We start from the raw sequence: 21,304 nt of genomic DNA, 5'->3' as shown, positions 1-21,304 counted from the left end.
CTTCAGTTCTCATCTAAAAAATTGTCAAATTCTCCAAATGAGATTCGCCCGTGAAGACATGGTGAAAAATTGTTTAGCAACTCAGTTTTTGTACCGTTATTTGTCTGTATATCCCCCGAACAATCTTTTATACAGTCTGTGTTCTCTTTAACTTTGGTCTTAGATTGGACTTATTTCCAGAAAACTTTCGAATCATCTTTTGTTTTTAATAATTGTTTTTTCCATAATTTTTGCTTTGTTTGCACTGTAGATATTGTGATTTTGTTCACCCAGGGCGTATTGAAGAACCTTTGTCTAGATTTGCTCACTGGTATATTTTCTTCCCAAATATTTGATAGTTTATTGATAATTATATTCCATGTGTCGTTGATATTTCCTGTTGCCAGAAACGGTTCCCAATCAATGTCTTTTAACATTATACTTATAGAGTCATAATCTCCCTTGAAGTAACACATTTTTACTTTTTTTCCATTGGTTAAAATTGAAGACTTTTATACACAGTCAAATTCTAAAACTTCACGGTCACTGTTTCCCAGTGGAGCGCAGTTCTCCAGGTTGTCAACTATACCAAATTCATTTGTAAAAACAAGATATAAAGTACTAGATTCATTGTTCCCTGTGTATCTTGTTGGTTTTGATACATGTTGAAATAAAAAAAAATATCCATTTTTTTCCCAGAAATTTAACTGACAGATGTTCAATTCCCATCTGTTGTGGTATTGTTTATCCAAAATCATATTTGATATTGATGTACTTTCTTTTTGGCAGTATTAGAAATAATTCGTTTATAAGTTCCTCAGTTGATTCAGTAGGATTTCTGTAGATATATGATATTAGTATATTTTGACTATTCTGACTTTTAATACCGATTTGTATATGCTATACATACTTTAGAGCTTCACAGTCAATACGATATGCATTATATTTTGTGTATTTACACATCCTCTTCAAGTTTTGTAGTGTGTATCATTGTATATTCCATATACTTTTATTGCGGTCAAAATTATTGGTATGGTGTTTTGGGAAGATTTCTGTTATTGCTGTATTGTCAAGTTTCTTTTCAGTGACAGTGTTAAAAAATCACCCAATTAGTTGAATAAAGTGTCATCATTTGTATACACTATATGCAAGTGTGCATTATTTACAGTGTTGTTAAAATCAATCAACTCTTTATTTGTTTGGGTTTTCCCATCCAGAAGTTTCTACTTTCTTGATTGATATAGATGCCAATAATAACCTTCTCATTTTCCTCATCATGTGACTTGTCAGTGTTAGCAATCATCTCAACATTGTTTTTTATAAGATCATGTCAAATTTCCTAGAAGTGATTGTGACTGGAATTGCGAGAGGGTGATAGAGTTTTTACCTTTTGTGTTAACTATATTGATATTCTCATTTGATGCCAGTTCAGGTAGCTTATATTTATCAAGGCAAATAGTATCTTCAATGTACATTGGATCTTTTTTTTGGGGGGGAGGAGAGGGCTTAAGTACCATCTTTCTTTGATTTTTTTATTCTCCTTTTCTTTGTCTTACAGTAAGATCCTTTACTATAATGCACTTTCCAAAGATGGTGTTAGACAGAGACTTTATTTTCATGGCGTTATCCATTATGCTTTTTCTCTGTTTCTTGTTTTCCATTATGATTTTAAGCGGCCTTATTTTACCCTCTGTCTGATTACACAGACTGAATGCTGATGTGAAATCGGAATCTGGTAATCCAATATTTTTACATAAATCTTTAAAGTGTGAGTTATAATGACTTTTTTATAATGTGTTTATTGTCACTTTCAGGTAAGTTGAACACAATAAGATTTAATTATATTCTCTTTGCTCTTCAATTTCATTCAGTTCTTTTCTGACATCATCGTGGAGAGATGATTTAATTTGTTTTTTCACGTCTTTTACAAGTCCAGATTTTAATGAATACACCTCGTGCTTAACTCTAATTCCAATCTCCTGTTTAATGATATCTACTTTTTGCTCAATTATAGAAATCTTATAATATGTTTTTCCTCAATTAATTGTAGCTAGTGTGCTAAGCTTGTCATATATGGAAACATTTTGTTTACACACATTGCATGTCCTTTTAAAATTTTGAGTGTGTCTTCTTTTAGTGCCAGTAGTAGAGCTTGAGAGATATTTGTATATTATTTACAGAAATTGAGTTCACATACACAGCATGCTATGCATTCTTTATGGTCATCTAGGGTAATGTCACATTTTGGACAAGTATTATTACTGCCCATTCTGCGTTTATTTGTTTTACATTTGACAAAAGGTGTTGATGTTAATAGGTTATATGAAGTTGGGTGATTATTGTCATATTTGTAGTTGGTGAATCGTTGTGGAACTATTTTAAAATTGTCTTCCTAAGGCTTCCCAGAGCAATCGATCTTTGAACAATAAGTGATTTCCCACATAATTTCAATTATTGTAAAAATAAGAAACGAGGCTTCCCAGTTTTATTTTTTGTTTGTTTGTTTGGTTTTTTTTGTTTGTGGTTTTGTTTGTTTGTAAGGCTACCCCACTCTAGACTGTAAGTAGATACAAGTAAGGCTACCCCACTAGAAAACTTCCCTAGAAGCATCTTAGGCTTCCCCCACAGCTTGCTGTTTCAGTATATAATTACATTATGCAGATAGAGCCTCTTAGTATCAAGAGTTGTGCTTCCTGGGTGATCGTGAAGTAAGGTTTACCCGCTTCGACTAACTTTCATATAATTCAATAGGGCTTTTTCGCTTTTGATATAAAAATAAAATAAAGCAAGGCTTCCTCGCTCTAAATTATGACCACATAAAAGGCAAGTCTTACCCACTTTGAATTTTAGTTACAAGTTCTGAGGTGTTCTATAAAGTAAGGCTTCCCTTCAGTCCTTGTCGTTTCAGTCACTTTCGTACATGTTCAACTTTATAAAAAGGGGAGCAATATATGTGGTGTCTTATTGACTTTCCCTACTTGCGTGATGGCTTTTAGACTCTTGTGAAAAAAGAGAGAAAACAAGCAAAAATAAAATATTTTTGTTTATTTTCCGAAGACTGCTATCAGAATTTACAAGTATTTTGAGTTACCTCAATCGACTTAAAATAATTTCAATATCAAGATCAATCACCGTTTAAAACCAACACAGAAATATAATTAAGCATACAAGAATCAATCAAGTAAAAGATGTTTACAATAATATGTTTTCATCAGTTACAATAAATAAAAGTTCAAATAACTTAAATCCATTATATAAATTTCCAAATTGTCGTCAAAATATTTTTGAAATAATGAAATTTAATTATTACAAATGAAAAACTTTGACATTTGATGAGAGTAACTCCATAAATAGTTTATATTCAAAGATATAAACTAAGACAAGTCTGATGTTATCATGGTAACAACTTTTGATACCAATTCTTCTATAAAAGAATCAAATAAAGTAAATCAGTAAAAAAATATTGTATTACAGATGATTGGGGGTATAGATCCAATTTTTTCAATGGCAGTCTTTAAATCGTTTTATGCAAAATATGAAAAAAGTTTTTTTCAATGGCAATCTTTAACTCTTTTCATGTTCCCCTCAATAACCTGTTACACAGTTTTTGGTTCCTTTAAGGATATAGAAATTAAAGGACAAAAAATTAAATTTGCAAGCAGACAAATAATGACATGCAAAACAGTTTAAACCTGAGACTACAACTTCAACTTATAGTTTATAAAACTTTTAGATAAGATTATCTCCAACACCATCCATTGTTGTTCTGCTTGCACTAGTAACATCGTTCAATGTATTCACTTTTAACAATTTTTCATTTTCACTCAAACAAGAGCTATAATTACTTTATATTAAACCCGATCAAAATATATATTAAAGATCTAAAAACTGTTATAAAAATAGACACTCCACTTAAACTTTTAGAAACATGAACTATCATTGAGAACGTTTTTGTTCGATAGAAACCAAATCTATACTTAAACACAGCCTCACCAAAAATATGCAACTAGTACGAATTTTATATTAAACAAGTTCGCTCGTCACACTTTCTTTCCTTGACTGCTCCAAAACCAATATCCAAATTTGTTTATGAAACAATAAAGTAATGACATAATGTACATTAGTTTAGATAGTTGTATCTTTTATTTTTGAATCTCATGTACTATTTGATCGGTAAATTTGTGATTCCGTGGACATTTGATGAATTAAATGAAAACATGAGTATGTAATTAACTTCATATCAAATGAAGGCTACATCTTAATACACAATTACACTACATTTGTGCCATTCAAAAGGAAGCTTAATATGAGACAAATTCGTCTGTCAATAACTGTCAATAAACATATAGTTATATGCTTTGACAAGAAGCAACGCCTCTAATTTTTTTTTAAGTCAAGCGTTTGACTTAGGAATGGACCGACAACTACCGTGGTGCGAGAAAAGAGGAAAAGTATTATACTGATGAGATCTAACAAGTTTTTCTCGTAATAAATTTGATTTTTTTTTTTATGTTTTTTTTCATTTCAACAATTGATAATGCAATTACAATAATAAAAGAAAAAGAGGCTCTCAAAGAGCCAGCATCGCTCATATGGCAAACCATGCCCTGTTAAGTAGGTAAGTAAATAATGCTTTGTTGCCATGTTTGACAAAAAAATGCTGAGAATGAGCTTCTACTGATGATGCTGTAAGTTCAATTGAGTACCTAAGGCACTGCATGTAAAATGTTGGAAATACCTTCAAAAGTTTTTTTTAGAACCTCTAGAAAGTATTTGGGCAGGAGTTCCCCTGTGCCTTATTATCCCATCGGGTCTAAAGGGACATTAGCCTCTTCATTGGCCTTCTATTGTTGAGTAAAAAATAGCAAAAAAGCATTTTGACCTCTATGTTGTATTTTTAGTAATGACGGCCATGTTTTTCAACCGATGAAAACGTTAAACAATCAGTTCGTGCAGGATATCCAAGGAACAATTATGCCAACTTTAATTAAATGTTGTCTCATGGTTTCAGAGAAAAAGATTTTCAAACTAATACATGTGAAAAACTACAACAAAAATTTTCAGGAGCAATAAATCTTACATTGGGTGGCAAATCACTTTGAAAATTTAGACTTCTGATGATGCACAGTATTACCCTATGTCAGAATTTCGCTACATTCAACTGCTTTTGAATTACTTGCAAAAAAAACTGTATTTGGAAACCTACGTTCTATTCTTAGTAAAGACGGCCATGCTTTTCAACAGATGAAAAATTTCAAACGATCAGTTTATGCAAGATACCCTAAGAAACAATTATGCCAACTTTAATTAAGACCAGTTCTCAGTAACGACCAAAAAATGGTGCCAGGTTACATAAGCAAATGAACTGAAAGTTTTCAAAAATAATTGATGGACCCAAAAATTATGTTTAGTTGCTATGGTTACTATGCAATACTTTGTTAATACATAGATGATTAAATTAAAATACTCAAATACAATATTATTTCGACTGTTTTTTTTTTTTTAATTATTTTGAGAGAAGAAGGCATTCCATTCAAAATTTAAATTGTTTTGAAACAAATGAAAGAAAGATTTAACTAAAAATGTCTATATTATAGGTGACACAGTCAAACATATAAATACCGTGTTGTGTTACCAGCTGAATGTACGACAGTATACAATAAAAGGATAGAGGGCTTCTGACTCTATCAGTTACATGAATCTCTTCACTATAAATGTGTTTTTATTTCTATAAAAAAAAATAGAATGGGATCTGCATCATAAATTGAGAAAAATGTATTCATTATGATACAACTCAACCACTATTTTATCACATTTCTTATTTGAATTATCTCCCTTTGCCCATTTGAGAACTCTCCTGTTAGAAGTATCGTAAAGCGGGAAAATATGAACAAAGCAGAAACACATTCCATTTGATTCTGCGGGCATATTTTATTATCTTTTATGTTTGTGATTGAATTATTTGTGGCTGTTGGAGTTGAAAATGTAATATAAAAACACTATGGATAAATATTTTTACACCTGAAGGATCTCACATGGCTTGTAATTTAACAATTTTGATGTATGGTTTCAGAGAAGAAGATTTTCAAAATTGTACATTGTAAAAACCAACAAATAAAATTTGTTTCTGAGCCATAACTCCTACATCGTGCGACGAATCATTTTGAAAATTTCGAAATAAGTCTGTCTTCTGGTGGAGAACAATATTATTGTCAAAATTTTGCTTAACTCAACTGTTTTTGAGTTATTTGCAAAACACTGTATTCTGACCCCTATGTTCTATTTCAATAACAGCGGCCATGTTTTTAACTTTTCAAAAATTTGAAAAAAAGCAGTTTGTGCATATACCCTTAGACATAACCATGCCAAGTTTCATTCTAATTGGTCAAGCAGTTTCAGAGAAGAAGATGTTTGAAAAAAAGCTAACGGCGACAGACAACGGACACCAAGTGATGACAAAAGCTCACACGGCCTTTAGGCAATGTGAGCTAAAAATTACATTAATGAGTGTATAAAAACATAACACATATTTAAAAAAAAAACATGTTTGCACTCGTTATTGTGAGTTATCCTTTTCCCTTACACTTAGGAAAATAAAAAACAAAATTGTACTATAAAAGTATTTCATTTAAGAATAACTATCAATAGGATAAAGACCAAAAGGTTCGCGCGTTTATAAAAGTATACAAAGCCAAATAAATTTTAGGGTAAAAAATTCAGATCTTTGTATTGTTTCTGTTTGAATCGTTAAATGAAATAATGAAATATACTTCCATAAACATTAAACACAACCTTAGAATATCATGCAAAAGGAATGCAGTTAGTAATAGATACTATAAATGTTGACCTTAAAAAATGTAATGTTAAGTAATTCATACATGTAAACATACAAAAGAATCAACTGACTATACACTGGCATAATATTTTAACCAGATTTTCTCATAAATTAAGCAGAGAAGGATTGACATGAATTTTGTGCTTCGTGGAATTGAAACTAATTTTAGTGAATTTGCCTGGGAAATGTAAATATTTTTTTTTCAAGAAAAAGTCACGTTAAGCTAAAATAAATACTGATACTTCGAAATATTTACAGCTGTCTGAATTCCATTTACGTTCTGAAGGTGTGCCATCCTTCATAACTTTTCTTCTGATACATGTACTTCATCTAAAGAAAGTGCTTTGTTTTGTTTTCTTCTCTTTTCTTTTCGGTATAAAATCATTAGGACTGTAATACTCTCATAACTTTAAAATGCGTCAATATCAAAGTTTTACTTGACATACAATACCACAATGTCTAACCCCAACGAATTTTTTACAGTTGCAATGCCGGGTCACGTTTTTTTTTAACACCGGTTTTTGTTAATTTATGGTAATTTCCTGAGAAAATATATATAGGTTGCTTAAATAAATTACTCTGAAAATGCGAATGAATGAAAATTTTACTAATAAAATATATATAACGTTATTATTACTAATATATAATATAACAATATAAGCATTCGATGCTTAAATGATGAACCCTTCTGAGTTTTGCAAACATGAGAGTATATGATTATTTAATACATACGCATTTGGGGTTTCCAACAGACCGTCCCGAAGAAAACGAGCAAATACACTCCTTGAGACGTTCACGTTTCCTATTTTAGCGTTCGTGCATCGTTTATCGCGCGTTTACACATCGTTTTGTCTTCGTTTAAACGCGCGGTAAGAGCGTTCATTTTAATGCATGATACGATCGTCCGTTCAAACGCACAATACGAGCGTTCGTTTAAACGCACGATAGATGCGTTCGATTATTTTGTACTTTGATTATTTCCTTCATTTAAAAGTTTTTTTTTATATTTTTGGTATTATCAATTTCTATAATTTCATTAATTTTATTTTCTTTTTTTTTTTTTTTTTCTGTCTTCATTATATGTTAATATTATTAATTTTGGCCGTTCTTCTATCGTGCGTTTAAACGCACGCTGGGAGCCTTTGTTTATCGTGCGTTTAAACGCACGATAGAAGCGAACGTTGGGTATCTTGCGTGCGGGAAACCTAAACGTCTCAAGGAGTGGATGAGACAAATTTTGCTTTGTTTACATTTACTGTTTACGAATGATTAAGAAATGTGTACTTGTACCTCTGACTGCTTATATTGTTATATATCAAAATGAAAGTTTTCAGAATGATTTACTTATGTTAACAACATATTTTCACAGAAAATTACCATAAATTAATAATACCCGGCTTTGGAAAAACCGTGACTACAGCGTTGAACCAGTAAAACCTGTGTTAGGGGGTTAGATACGGTGTTTATTTATACATTCAACTGAATAACTTTGAATCAAAATAGTATCAAAACTTCGTGTAGCGTATCTGTACTTCATGGCAGGGTACTAGAAGGACGGTAAAATTCTATTCATAGGAATTCATTTTCAAAGGATCTGTTTGTCCTTCATGTCGACCATTTCTACTTTTTTTCCTCCATCTCAAGTATATACATATTCCTGTTACAATAATCACTAGAATGCTTGCAGCAACATATAAAACCGTAGTTGTTTTTTCACTGCTCCTCTTTTCAGTATCTAGGGGACTAGCTGTTACTGGATAGTGTACAATGTTTCCTTTTTCTAGCAAGCAAATAACATATGACAAATATTGGTTCCATTCTGTGTAATTATAATACGCAACGGACATATTTTTCAATACAATATCTCCGGTCGGATCAACTACCACAAAGTCAGATGCATATGGCTCTAAAGAATGCATGCATTTCGATTCAATACTACAGTTTGAAGACATGTTAGACAAAACTATATCTGTAAAAGAACATGGTAATTTCGGCGAATATCCGGAATGAAATTTTTCATTAAGTCTAGAAAGAACTCCATTGAATGCTTCGATGCCTATATGTTTATTCAAGGAATATTTGCATAAAATGAATGAAATGTCCTGAGATAACTCTTCACCAGTTTGGTCCATTTGACGACGAATGAGGATTGGAACATTCCCAAAGAATGCATTTGACGTAAAATTCCACGGAACTATTGTATTGTTACAGATTTCCTGTGAATTACAAAGTCCATCTGGAAGACAGCGATAATGTGCAGGGTTGTTAGGGCATACTTTCATCGCTCTTGTTGAGCGTTGTTCCCCATACGGGCACTCGTGGAGAAGTCCTTTACACATTAAAATGCTTACAGCAATAATACGTAATGCCAGTAACATCATAGCAATTGACTATTGACCCGATTAAAAAATAATCCACCTAAAAATACATAAAAAATGAATACATCTTCAATTAATAAGAGTTTTCGTTTGATATTGATTCTTCGAATTATGGATTGTATAATAGTCAACAAAAGAAATGATAAAACATTTTATCAAACACAATATTTTTCTGTTTTGAATAAAACAATACAAAATAGATAAAATATTTATTTTTAAGGTAACGATCGTTTGATTATGATGGGGGCTGGCAGGATTTTGCCCTTTATACTTATTTGAAAGACAGTTTTGGAAATGTTTACAATATTCAAAAGACATCGCGAAAGGATTACGAGTGCCAGTAAGTGTTACAAGAAGTCCATGACGCCAAAGAATAAAATTATTCTTCAATCTTCTAAATCATTAAAAAAAGGTTTTAGCGAGATGAAATTACTATGTTTACAATAAGTTTAAAAATCATGAAATTATATTTTAATTACCAGACTGATAGACATTACTTGAATTGACGTTTACGGGTGATTCGATGGATTTGCGATATTCTCGTCTAGCGTAGTTGATTATATTTTGTTTTCATACGATTTATTGTGCTGTGTAGATAAATTGAAGACATCAGATTTCAGATGCACACTCTCCTGTTACACTTGTTTTTATTTTATTCAAATGTCGTAAAACCCGACAACAAAAAATAAAATGATATGAAGCATAATGCTTCAAAGAAAATTAAAAAGTGGGACAATGCTAAGGTTGAAAAACATGTAGAAAATATAGATATAGAAAAGTCAATAGATTGGTTAATGATCTTTAGACTCCATTTCTCATGCAAATGTAAATAAACTGGCCCATAAGATAACGATGTCATTATTCAACCAGCAGAATATGTTTTTGGTACTTTTTCAAAAAGTAGGAAATAAACAAGCATAGTAAAAGTGAATATAAACCTTGGTGGAAGGTCGAGTGAAGAGAAAAGCCTTTCGAGCAGCAAAAAAAGGCATTATATATAAGGCACAGGAAATATTTTTGAAAAAATGTGAAAACCCTATAAACGTGAGATGTGTAGAGAAAAATGGGATATGAGAAAATAAATTGAGCTCCCTACAAAAAGGGAAGGCAAAGAATACAAAATATCAGTGATCTTCTCATCAGAGATTTCAATTGATGAATTCTATAATTTCTTTAAAGACCTAAACAATGCCGAAGGATATGAAGAGAAATTACCTGATATGGTGGCAATAAAGAGTTGATTTAAAATGAATTCATAAACTTTGAGATTACTGAGGCTGAAATTTTGAAATGCATTAATGGATTAAAAATGGGAAGGCTTGTGGTGAAGATTTTGTTATTAATGAATATATAAAAAGTACGTCTAAAATATTTATGCCCATATATGTTAAATTCTTCAATATAGTAATAATTTTGGAAACATACCTATTTTGTCGATTTAAAAACAATAAAGGAGATATGCGTGCATGATCCTAAAAATCAAATACCCATTTGAGTTGCATGAGTAAACTTTTTACAGCAGTGCTAAATAGGTTGTGTAGTTTTTGTAGAAAGTTTTTGTATAGTTAAAGAAAATCAATCTGGTTTCCGAAAAGGATACTCGACTATAGGCTAAAAACCACTAATTCCACTTCCCATAGGCTTCTATGCTAATTTCACAATATTCACTGGCTTCTCTGGACTTTGCCTTAACTTTAACCTGCAGAGGACTATATATCAGCATGATTCTACAAATGTCAGCTCACAATCTTCAGAATGGCATGTGGGGTTAGCAGACGTGCAGTGCAGTACTGGCCACCGGAAGTGAAGGGTCTATAAATAGCATGGGAAATCCCAGTGTTTACACAAGATAGGGGTATATTTAAAAATCATTATGGAGATTAGGCTTCACATCAAAAGAAGCAAAATGCACCTATAAAATGTACAGAAATGGTTTTCCTTTCAGAAACTGTTTAAATTTTTTAAATAAGATGAGAACTTTTTTCACAGCACATGAGGAACAGGGGTAATTTCTGCGTAGGACTATTTTTGCGTACGTTCCAAATGCTCATTGGTTGAATTGGTGGTCTGTAACCTATAGATAACACTCTATCTTTCCATTTATTGTATGATTTATTGAAACTTAAAACGAAAAAGTTATTTTGTGCCTCTGCAGACTTTTCGAAAGCTTTCGATACTATTTGGCGCGACCTGTACTATGCTCAAAACTTCTGAAGTGTTCTATTAATGGGAAAAAAACAATGTAAACGTGAACAAGTACAATAATACATGTATAAAATCTCGTATTTTCAATGGTATAGAAAACTCAGATTATTTCCTTTGTAATGTAGGTGTCAGACAAGGAGAAAACCTTTCATCCTTCTTGTTTTTATTGCATATTAATGATCTAGAAGAATTTATGGCATATAATAATATCATTGGCCTTTCTGACTGATCACACGATATAGATATAGAACTAGGTCAATATATTAAACTTTTTTTTTATTTTATAATATGCTGATGATAGCGTATTTTTAGCTGAGTCTGGAAAATATTTACAGACACAGTTAGATATTTTTTTATATTTTTTGTAATATGTGGAAATTACAAGTAAATGTTGACAAAAGCAAGATACTTATCTTTTATAGGGGTAGAATTTGTAACAACTTATCATTTATATATGATGATAAAAGTATAGAAATTGTTAATGATCTTATGTATTTAATAGTACTATTCGCTAAGACAGGTAGCTTCGTTAAAGCAAAAAAGCACAATACCGAAAATGCTATCATAGCTATGTACGATGTTTTGAAGAACTGGAGACAACATAATCTAGATATAATAATCACAGTTGGACATATTTGACAAAATTATCAAGCCGATTCGTTCATATGGGTGTGAAGTTTGGAGCACAGGCAACAATACTTCATTATTGAACGCGTGCTCTTAAAAGTTTGCAAAATTCTTCTGAATGCAAAGAAATCTACACTAGATTTTGTGATTTATGGTGAATTTTGGAGACACGTATGACACTGAGAGCGATAAAATATTGGGCAAATTTAATCATCGTCAAGCAATCAAGATACTTCCTTTGTTTTAATGAAATATGCTGGTAACACTACAAGGTTGAACGTGGTCAAAACATTCTTAATGCATGTTGTTATTCATATGTTACAAAAGTATTTCTTACTCAGAATATCAGTAGTGTTGATTGGACATCCAAATCAGTCAAACAGAAGCTCGTTGACCAATGCCAACAGAATTGGCATACTCATGTACAAACTTCTCCAAAATCTCTAAATTATAGAATCAATAAAGAAAAAAATTAACAGTTAGATGACAGAAGTATAAAAACTTTATTTAGATTTAGGACCAGGAATCAAAAACTGCCCATAGAGACCGGATGATGGCAAAACATACCAAGTGAAGATTGAAAGTGTCTTTTGTGTACAGATCACGGTTTAAGGGTTGAATATCACTATTTATTTACGAGTACGGCTTTTGTTAATGAAAGGAATTTATTTCGTGATACCAAATTTACGAATAGACAAAATGTCACGAAATTTTTGTAATTTAATGAAAAGTAAACATCTTCCTGATGTAAATAATTTATGCCAATTTTTTCGTATCATTAACAACAAATTAAACTTTCAAGGGTGATAACGTTAAATGAAATTTTCTTGTTGTACCTATTAATAACTTTACTTGTATATGTGTTTTATTGTCATTCTCAGTGTTCTTAGTTATATATTTGTTGTTTATTTGTATCTCTGTACCAAAGATATTGGTATTTAGAAAATAAAAGATATATAAGATATACATACGGGTTGGTAATCAATTTTAATAAAATTACCGCTCAGGTATGTCTATAAAAACAGCAAATGAAAAATAATTATCGGCAATTTATCCTTTTTTCCTTCGATATTTCTGTGTGATACTTTTTCGTATCTTGCACACTGGTAGTATAACAAACAAACGTAAATCCTATTGACTCCCTGGGGGATGCAGGGGGTTGGTATCCCTCCTTTTTATTGGAAAAAATGTCATTTTCATCTGTCAAAATTGTCATAAAATGGCAAATAATGTCCTAGCACCCCCTTTTTCTGAGGAACCCCGGCTGGCTTCTCTCCTTTTCTGGATTCGCCCTTGCAAGGTAAAAGATGTGGCGAGTAAACTGGAAATTCAATAAAAAGGTAACATTTAAAAAATAAATAACTATTTGATATCGGTATAAATAAGCATTGAATAATTAGATTACAGATAAACAGAATAATTATTGTAACTTCCGACTTTGATACCGACAATACACGTTTGTCAAGATTGTCATAGTAACTATTTTTGTATATTTATTAGACACACAGTCATTTTTTTGTAATTTTTAAACTAAATTAAGCGATCTGTCATTAGTCTTTTCCTATAGAAACTATTTTCAGATGAAACAGACAATTTTTGATGAATTATTTCATCACGATGTCATGCAAACAAGAAAGCATTTATTTATATTCTTTCTTAAAAACAGTAATGAAAAAAGTCGACAGCCGAGTAAGAATCTTGAAAAACACTTTATTCCTTTATTTTTTTTATAAAAAAAAAACATAAAAGCCGTATTTCCCGAATAAAACACAAATTGGACGAACTCGGCAAGGACATTTTAACTTTTTATGAGCAACGCGGCGGGAGTTTCTAGAAAAGCAGAGGGCGCTTACCCTACCGGTGCACCTAGTCCATGCTCCCATGCGATGTATCAAATCCCCAAGACTAGGATTGTTTAACGATAATACGTCATCTATATAACGGAAATTGAGATTAAAGGATCTAGCTAAACGATGTTCTTTCTTTTGAATCATTGCAGCTAGAAAGCCAGCCTCATAAGAGTGAAGGAATAGGTCAGCAAGTAGAGGAGCACAATTTGTTCCTATTGGAATGCCGACCGTTTGTTGAAAATACGCGTCCACCACACTGTACAAATATGCTGTCGATAAACAATCCCAGCATTTTGAAAACATCTTCTGTGTATCGGAAGATGACTTATTATTTATAATTATTTTTTACAAAGTATGAGGAATCTCTACCAAGAACAATATATTTATATCTAGGTGTACCATCTTTTTTTGAAGAAACAACGATGTATAATGTTTTTGAGTCAGGATTTTGACTGAGTATATGGAATAGAAGTATAAAGTGTTGAAAAATCATAGGTTTTAATGTTATTATATTCTGATAATAATCTTGAATTGAGGGTCTCTAGAAGATCTTTCGAATTTTTCAGGATCCACATTGCGTATAGAAGTTAAAAGTTTTGAAAGAGGTTTGGTGGTACATTTTGCGTTGTTTGTGTGGATTCTTGTGGAGTTTGGGAATCCAGTGCATAGATGGTAAATCACAATCATCGTCTTTGGTAGAGAGACCAAAAGAGGATAGCACAGATTTATGGTTTTTCACTATCTCTTCTGTTGGGGAGTGTAGTGGTAGTTTAGGTCTTATCACTGCTATTATTTCCAACGTATAACTCTGATAATAAACATTGGATGTAATACGTTTTCCAGACAAAAACAATGTTGTTTTGGGCTTTGTTTGCTAGTGCGACAACATATCTGTCAGGTATTGTAGACAATGTTTTTGCTACATCCGGGTCTTTTAAAACTGATGTAGCATTGACACTCATTGACCTACTTAAAACTTTCATACGTTTCAAAATTAAAGACCTCGCAATTCTATATAATGATGTAGTAGGTTCAGATACAGGAATGTCAAGACTTGTTTTGTAAAGGGGTGTAGTAGAGTGAGAGGACAGAGGTATAGAAAAGAGTTTAGTCCAAGAGGTTTTTGTATGAAAGGTAGAAGACCATCTATGAAAACATCATGCATCTTGGGTGACATATAGTGGCGATGCCCATGTCTCCTTATCCGTCTTGGATTTTTGTCAAATAAATTCATCACATTTATGTTATTGTTATATTGGCTTGGCAGGTTTCCTATATTTTTGATGTCATTGCACCCGTAAGGTATTGCAGTACCTAGTCTGCGTATACAATAATCATACAAATTCTGTAATATGTAATACACCCCCAAAAAAAGACTACACATTTTTATTTTTGTTATAAAGTTGAAAACCCAACATCTCCCTTAATTTTGAATTACAGTGCATTCTAAATAATTGTTATCTCCTAAGAACAAGGATTATATGAAAGTCGCATGCTAATTTCTGTTTACTACAACAATTTAAACAAAATATCCAAATTAAGATATGTAGGCTTTCCAAAGATAAATCACATTTTGCATGATTCTTAGATGAAGTGCCTCTGAAAAATATACATCTATATTTCTCTTTTTTTTTCTTTTGTGGCTGCGGTTAATCAAGATCCAAATAAGGGGATATGATATTCTTACTAAACCATATATCTGGAAATTATATATTCAGAGCGGAAAAATAAGAGTAATCAAGGGAACCAAGGTTATAGCGGTAATCAAAAGAATGTAATCCAGGGACAAAGACCAGACATGGAAAACAGACATACACAACAAAGAACATAAAGTATCTAAAATCATACATACAAAGTAACAAAAGTAAATGAGCAACTCGGACTCCATTAAAAACTTGGAGCATGGACCAGGTGCACCGGTAGGGTAAGCGTCCTCTGCTTTTCTAGAAACACCTGCCGCTCATAAAAAGTCAAGTCCGGGGTAGACAAACAAACAGCAAATAGATACCAGACCGAACAAGATTCTGGCGAACGGAACCGGTCTTGGTCGAGGCACAATGTTTATTTTCAATGACGTCTAAATTATTTATTTTCATTATAGTGTACAGTGGAATCTTGAGGCCAGATTATGAGGACCAGAATATTTGTTTTTCAAATTTTTCAATGAAAAGGTATTGTTTACAAAAACGTCCACTGGCAACACCCGTCCCACCCCGTCATAATCCAATGGTTGTACTATAACGTTCTTCGTGACACAAGTAACCAAAAAATACGTCTCCTTGACCAAATACAGACAGATGAAAATAACTATCTAGAATATCGATTTTCGGAATAAAAAAGAGGTTCCAAGGAGCCTGAATCGCTCACCTTGTTAAATTTTGTCTCTCAATGGCAATAAATTTAATAAGAAGTTGTCTAACAATTTTGACTCGACTTTGGTAGGACTTATCATATGGATCATTTCAGCAATTGCAATTTTATTTCTATCTGTTATAGTTTTCAAGATATTGGCTGAAAAATGTAAAAAAAAAAAAAAAAAAAAGGTCATTTTTCATCTTTCAAGAGCAATAACTCTTACAAGCAGTCGTCTGACAATCTTGATCCCTGGAGACTTTTGTTGGCCTTACAATAAGGAACATTTCAGCAAGAAGAATATGGCTAAACGAAACCGTTTTGGAGATATAATATGCAAAAACCTACAATCTGACCCCTATGTTCTATTTTTATTAACGGCAGCCATGTTTTTGGACGGATCAAAAATCCAAACTCCAAATTTTGTGCAAGATACCCCAAGGAACATTCATACCATGTTTGGTTCCAATTGGTCAAGTAGTGTCAGAGGAGATTTTTGAAAGAAATAACATTAAAAATAGCAAACAAACGTATAAAACCGGCAATAACTCCAACATGGGTTTACAAATTAAAATGACAATTTGACCACAAATAGATCTGATCATGCTGAACACTTTCACCCTGTCAAAATTTGGCTAAACCTAATAGTTTTTTTAGATATATGCTAAAAACTACCGTCTTACCCGTACGTTCTGTTTTTAGTAACGGCGGTCATGTTTTTGGACGGATCATAAAACATCTTTTGTGCAAAATACCTTTAGGAACATTCTTACCAAGTTTAGTTCCAGTTGGTCGAGTAGTGTCAGAGGAGAAAACTTTTGAAAGAAATAACATCAAAAATAGGAAAGAACGTCGAAAAGGGGCGATAACTCCAACATGGCTTAAAAGATTAAAATGAAAATGTGACCAAATAAAGATTTGGACGGTTAACGAACGACGACGACGACAACGACAACGACGGACGCCAAGTGATGGCAATAACTCACATGGCCTTCGGCCAAGTGAGCTAATAAAAATGGCGATCAGGTATATTTTTCTGGTAGCAATTCCCAAATTCAATGTACAATCACGTACTTCTGTGCATTCGTAAAACACGTATCAAGTGCCTGGGGTTGAGCGGTCTTGACGTTATCACAGTTTTTTTTTAAACGGCGTCTGTGCTATCATTTGATGAGCTAGTATGCGAGTCTTGTATTTTGATTATAATGTTACTAGCAGCAGATTCTGTATAGGCCATAGTAAAAAAGGTTGTCTGTATTAATCGAGGCCGAGGTTCCTAGGACCGAGGGCTAATACAACCGACCGAGAAACAACACGTGATAATGCAATACAGAATCAGCCTGTTAGCAACACTTTTATTAAATGATCCAAAACAGCTCACAGTACACCTGGTCCATATGACCAATCTGTATGACAATCCAGCCCGTATGAATATCCAATTTATCCCTTCGATAATCTGGAAACAGCAAGTGGATACTAAACGGGCCAATACGATTTCCCATATTGGACCGGGCCGAAATTTGGAAAAGTTCTTAACAGGGTAGATTTTCATAATAGTTCATATATTTATTGGGATTGGGGCAACGTGGAACATAATTGCCATGCCGAATATTCCGACGCAGTCGATATAGTTTCGCTTTTTTATCCTTCGACCTTAAGGACGCTCTTCTATGGAAACGCAAGTCACTTGATTGCAATTCAGTTTCCCATATACTGATAATTTAGTGGCGTTCGAAAAAACGGTATCGAAAATTTAAATTGCGTGCCATGTGTTCTTTTCTTGAATGAAATGTAGAAACTAAGTAAAAAGAACAAAATTTTACTGCGTCGGGAATCTTTTTTTTTTAAGATAGTACTTGTTTTACATGTTATAAAATAGGATAAACCAAGTTTTATTCAACTCAAAGTGAAGCAGGCAAAGACTTTGAAGAACGTTACATATAATACAAGCAGACAAATAAAGCTCTGAGCTCTGCACTCAACTAACAGAAAAACAAACCTAAGGATGAAGCAGTTAAGAGAAACATGTCAGCAAAAATAAGTAGAAGAAACACATTGCATCTGTCAGCTTGGTAAGTCATACTACATGTATTTGCAAACAGTGCACGAACATCCCTCACCCTTCCATTTCTTTATTCAACTTCAAAAAACTAATTCCGTCCGATTTCCATCCTTAATTCATTTGGAAGTTGACTCCACAGTTTGGCTGCCCCATAACCGATGGAGTGCATGCCATACCTGGTTGTGTTTTTTGGTATTTACCTAATTTTTATATCTAGAAGAGTAAGAACTTTCTTTAACAGTAATAATACAGGAGCAAGTTTGTTAATCATTTTATACACATAAATACCAATTTTCTATTTTGTTTGTGTTACTCTCAATGCAAAAATGCCAAAATAAAGGACTGTTATTGAAATTTGCGAGTATAAAACATAATAAATTGTTAATTAACCAAATTTGCTGAGAATATTTCCAAAATCTCTTTAAAACATACGTGTAGTCCAGTTTTTATAACGAAGGGGGAGTAATTTGAGAGAATTTAGAACTAGATAGCGGAAAAAAAACTTAAGGTTGTCTACATTTTGCATTGAACCTTCAAAACAATATTTGAAAAAAATATAAAAAAATGAATATTCTTATAAACTCAATTTACACATAAAAAAGGAACACCTGTTATGAAAATATTAGAACAAATAGGAAAGACGAATTTAGAGATTAAGACAGAAGTGTTCAATGGTTTGATGGATCATAGATGATATCAGCTAATTACAAGTATCATAAACAAGCTAATCGTCCTATTGTGAACTACGTTGATGATATTGACATATTGATATTTTCATCATAATTAAGCTTATCATAGGTAAATGCAACCAAGATAGATTCTCGAATAACACCATTCTAATATCATCATAAGCAGGTCAGTGGAAGAAAAGATGTGGCTTGTCTTCACATTTAGTCGCACATATTGACAAGAAGGGTCATCAATAATAAAATCACGAAAGATATGCGAGTTTAAGTTGCTGGCTTCATTTCTCAATTGACAATGATATATGTTACTTTTCCCTTTACCATAATCAAAATATTCAGTAGGTTGTTGTGGTGGTTTAAAAGTTTTCCCCAAGTTTTTCATAAATTGGTTCAGAGATGTAGAATCCTTGATAGACTTATCTCAATCTTTCCAAAGTTTAACCGTAGCAGGTACAAAATTATTGAGATAAGAGGTTGTCCTATACTGAGGCTGAATAAAGTTTTGTTGGTCAGTTCTTAAATTATAACTTATGTCTATTTGGTCTTGGAAAGCAAGGAACTATTAGGTCATGAAGGTAACACGGAAAAATTCATTTTTTATTTTATAAAAAACAATCAATCTATGTTGCTTTTCTTCTATCTGATATATATTTTTTTCAAACCAAACTCTGAATAAAGCCTGTAACAATGTATGCTGCTTCAATGGGCACACTCTCTAATAAAGATGATTCTTGAAGAGTACAATCATCCCAGACATCATTAATTTTCAAGTATTGGACGAATGAAAGATAAATATCTTGTACATGTAATAAGAGCACTTAAGTTCAGAGTATACTTGCCGAAACAAGTGTAATCTTGAACAGGCTTTATTTTATATAGTATTTATGTCTAACTTCCACGTCGCATTTGAAGTAAAGTTCACACCTTGAAGACAGTGTTCATTAACATTATCAATAGGCTCTCCAAAGTGTAATACAGATTGATGAACTTTTTGCCCATGCATTTATTTTACCGAGATGATTAATTAGAGACTCAGAAATAGATACATGTAAATCATTTCAGTCTATAATAGTAAACAGTGACGTATCATCGGCAAACAATGTGATATGGTTATGGATGTTATCAACAATATTAATTTTTGATATAAATTACAAAAAGAAAAGGTTTCAAAACAGAGCTTTGTGGTACACCTGCATTGATACCTTTTGTGAGGAGAAAATTCCATCGAGTAAAACTTTTTGACACCTGTCATCTATGTAATCCTTAATCCAAGCAACTAAATCATTATGAATACCTAGTCTTTTAAGTTGTTTTTTTAATTTGTTATATCAAATTAATTATTTTTTATATCAAATTATTTATTTGTTATATCAAAGTATTAACTTGTTATATCAAATTGTTAATTTGTTATATCAAATAATCAACTATAAATTAAAAGCTGGTTGTTATTTAACTCCATTTTCTGGAAGTTCACAGTCATGGGTAGACGCTATTTAATTGAGTACTATTTTAGAATGCATCTCACATTTATTCAAATAGAAGAGATACTTTTGAAAAAGCATGATATCAAAGTGTCAAAAAGACATATTAAACGAATAAATACATCATATAGGTTGTATAGAAGAGAATACAAGTCAAATTTTCTTGATGTGGCAGACTTCATTCCTAAAGAAATACGACAATCCGGAAAATATCATGGGTACAGATGGATGCATACTAAAAGTTTGGGTAGTGGCAATGGACCAAGAAACAGTGTGCTTGATAATAAAATGTTTAGAGCCCCAAAAGCGTAGAATGTAGAAGTCGTCGAAAATTGAAACGTAGATATTATAATCAAGGTCCAAACTACCTATGGCACATGGATGGTTATGATAAACTCAAGCCATACGGAATTTGTATTCATGGTTGCATTGACGGCTTTTCAATAACTTTGTTTAGCTAGAAGCTTATTCAACAAATAACGACCCTTTGTAATTGCTCGATATTTTGTTGATACAGTTTGCGAACTAGGCGGTTATCCTCTGAAAATTAGAGCAGATTTTGGAGCAGAAAACGGAATCGTTCAACAAATTTGATGAAACAAATAAGTAATTTGATATAACAAGTTAATAATTTGATATAACAAATTAACAATTTGATATAACAATTTAATAATTTGACATAGCAAATAAATAATTTGATATAATAAATAAGTAATTTGATATAACAAATTAAAAAAAGAAATACCATGTCCCCAATACGCTTCAGTGAATAGTTTTAAAATTGTTAATTAATGTTGAACTATATATTCATAAGACAAACAATATAAAGGTGTTTTTCAATGATGGACC

The 21,304-nt window shown here is 32.2% G+C and overlaps 1 long non-coding RNA gene across 5 annotated transcripts in view; it reads right to left on the bottom strand.

Moving 5' to 3' along the window:
• Positions 1–4,472: 4,472 nt before the first annotated feature.
• The window catches only part of LOC148614655 (uncharacterized), a 34,556-nt gene continuing 17,724 nt past the window's right edge, over positions 4,473–21,304 (bottom strand). For 4 of the 5 annotated variants that reach the window (XR_015923747.1, XR_015923749.1, XR_015923745.1 and 1 more), the window contains 3 exons: positions 12,996–13,345; positions 12,362–12,467; positions 4,473–9,232 (listed from right to left, as the gene is read on the bottom strand). This is a non-coding gene — a long non-coding RNA (uncharacterized LOC148614655). The remainder of the gene's footprint in view (positions 9,233–12,361; positions 12,468–12,995; positions 13,346–21,304) is intronic. The other variant, XR_015923746.1, reaches the window with a different exon arrangement.

The sequence above is a fragment of the Perna viridis genome, chromosome 6 (genome assembly GCF_037379345.1).
Source record: "Perna viridis isolate PV_CMFRI_1.1 ecotype Kerala chromosome 6, ASM3737934v1, whole genome shotgun sequence".
NCBI classification, from domain to species: Eukaryota; Metazoa; Mollusca; class Bivalvia; order Mytilida; family Mytilidae; genus Perna; species Perna viridis.
The sequence above is the reverse complement of the archived record's forward strand: the minus strand, read 5'-3'. Positions and strand labels throughout refer to the sequence as shown.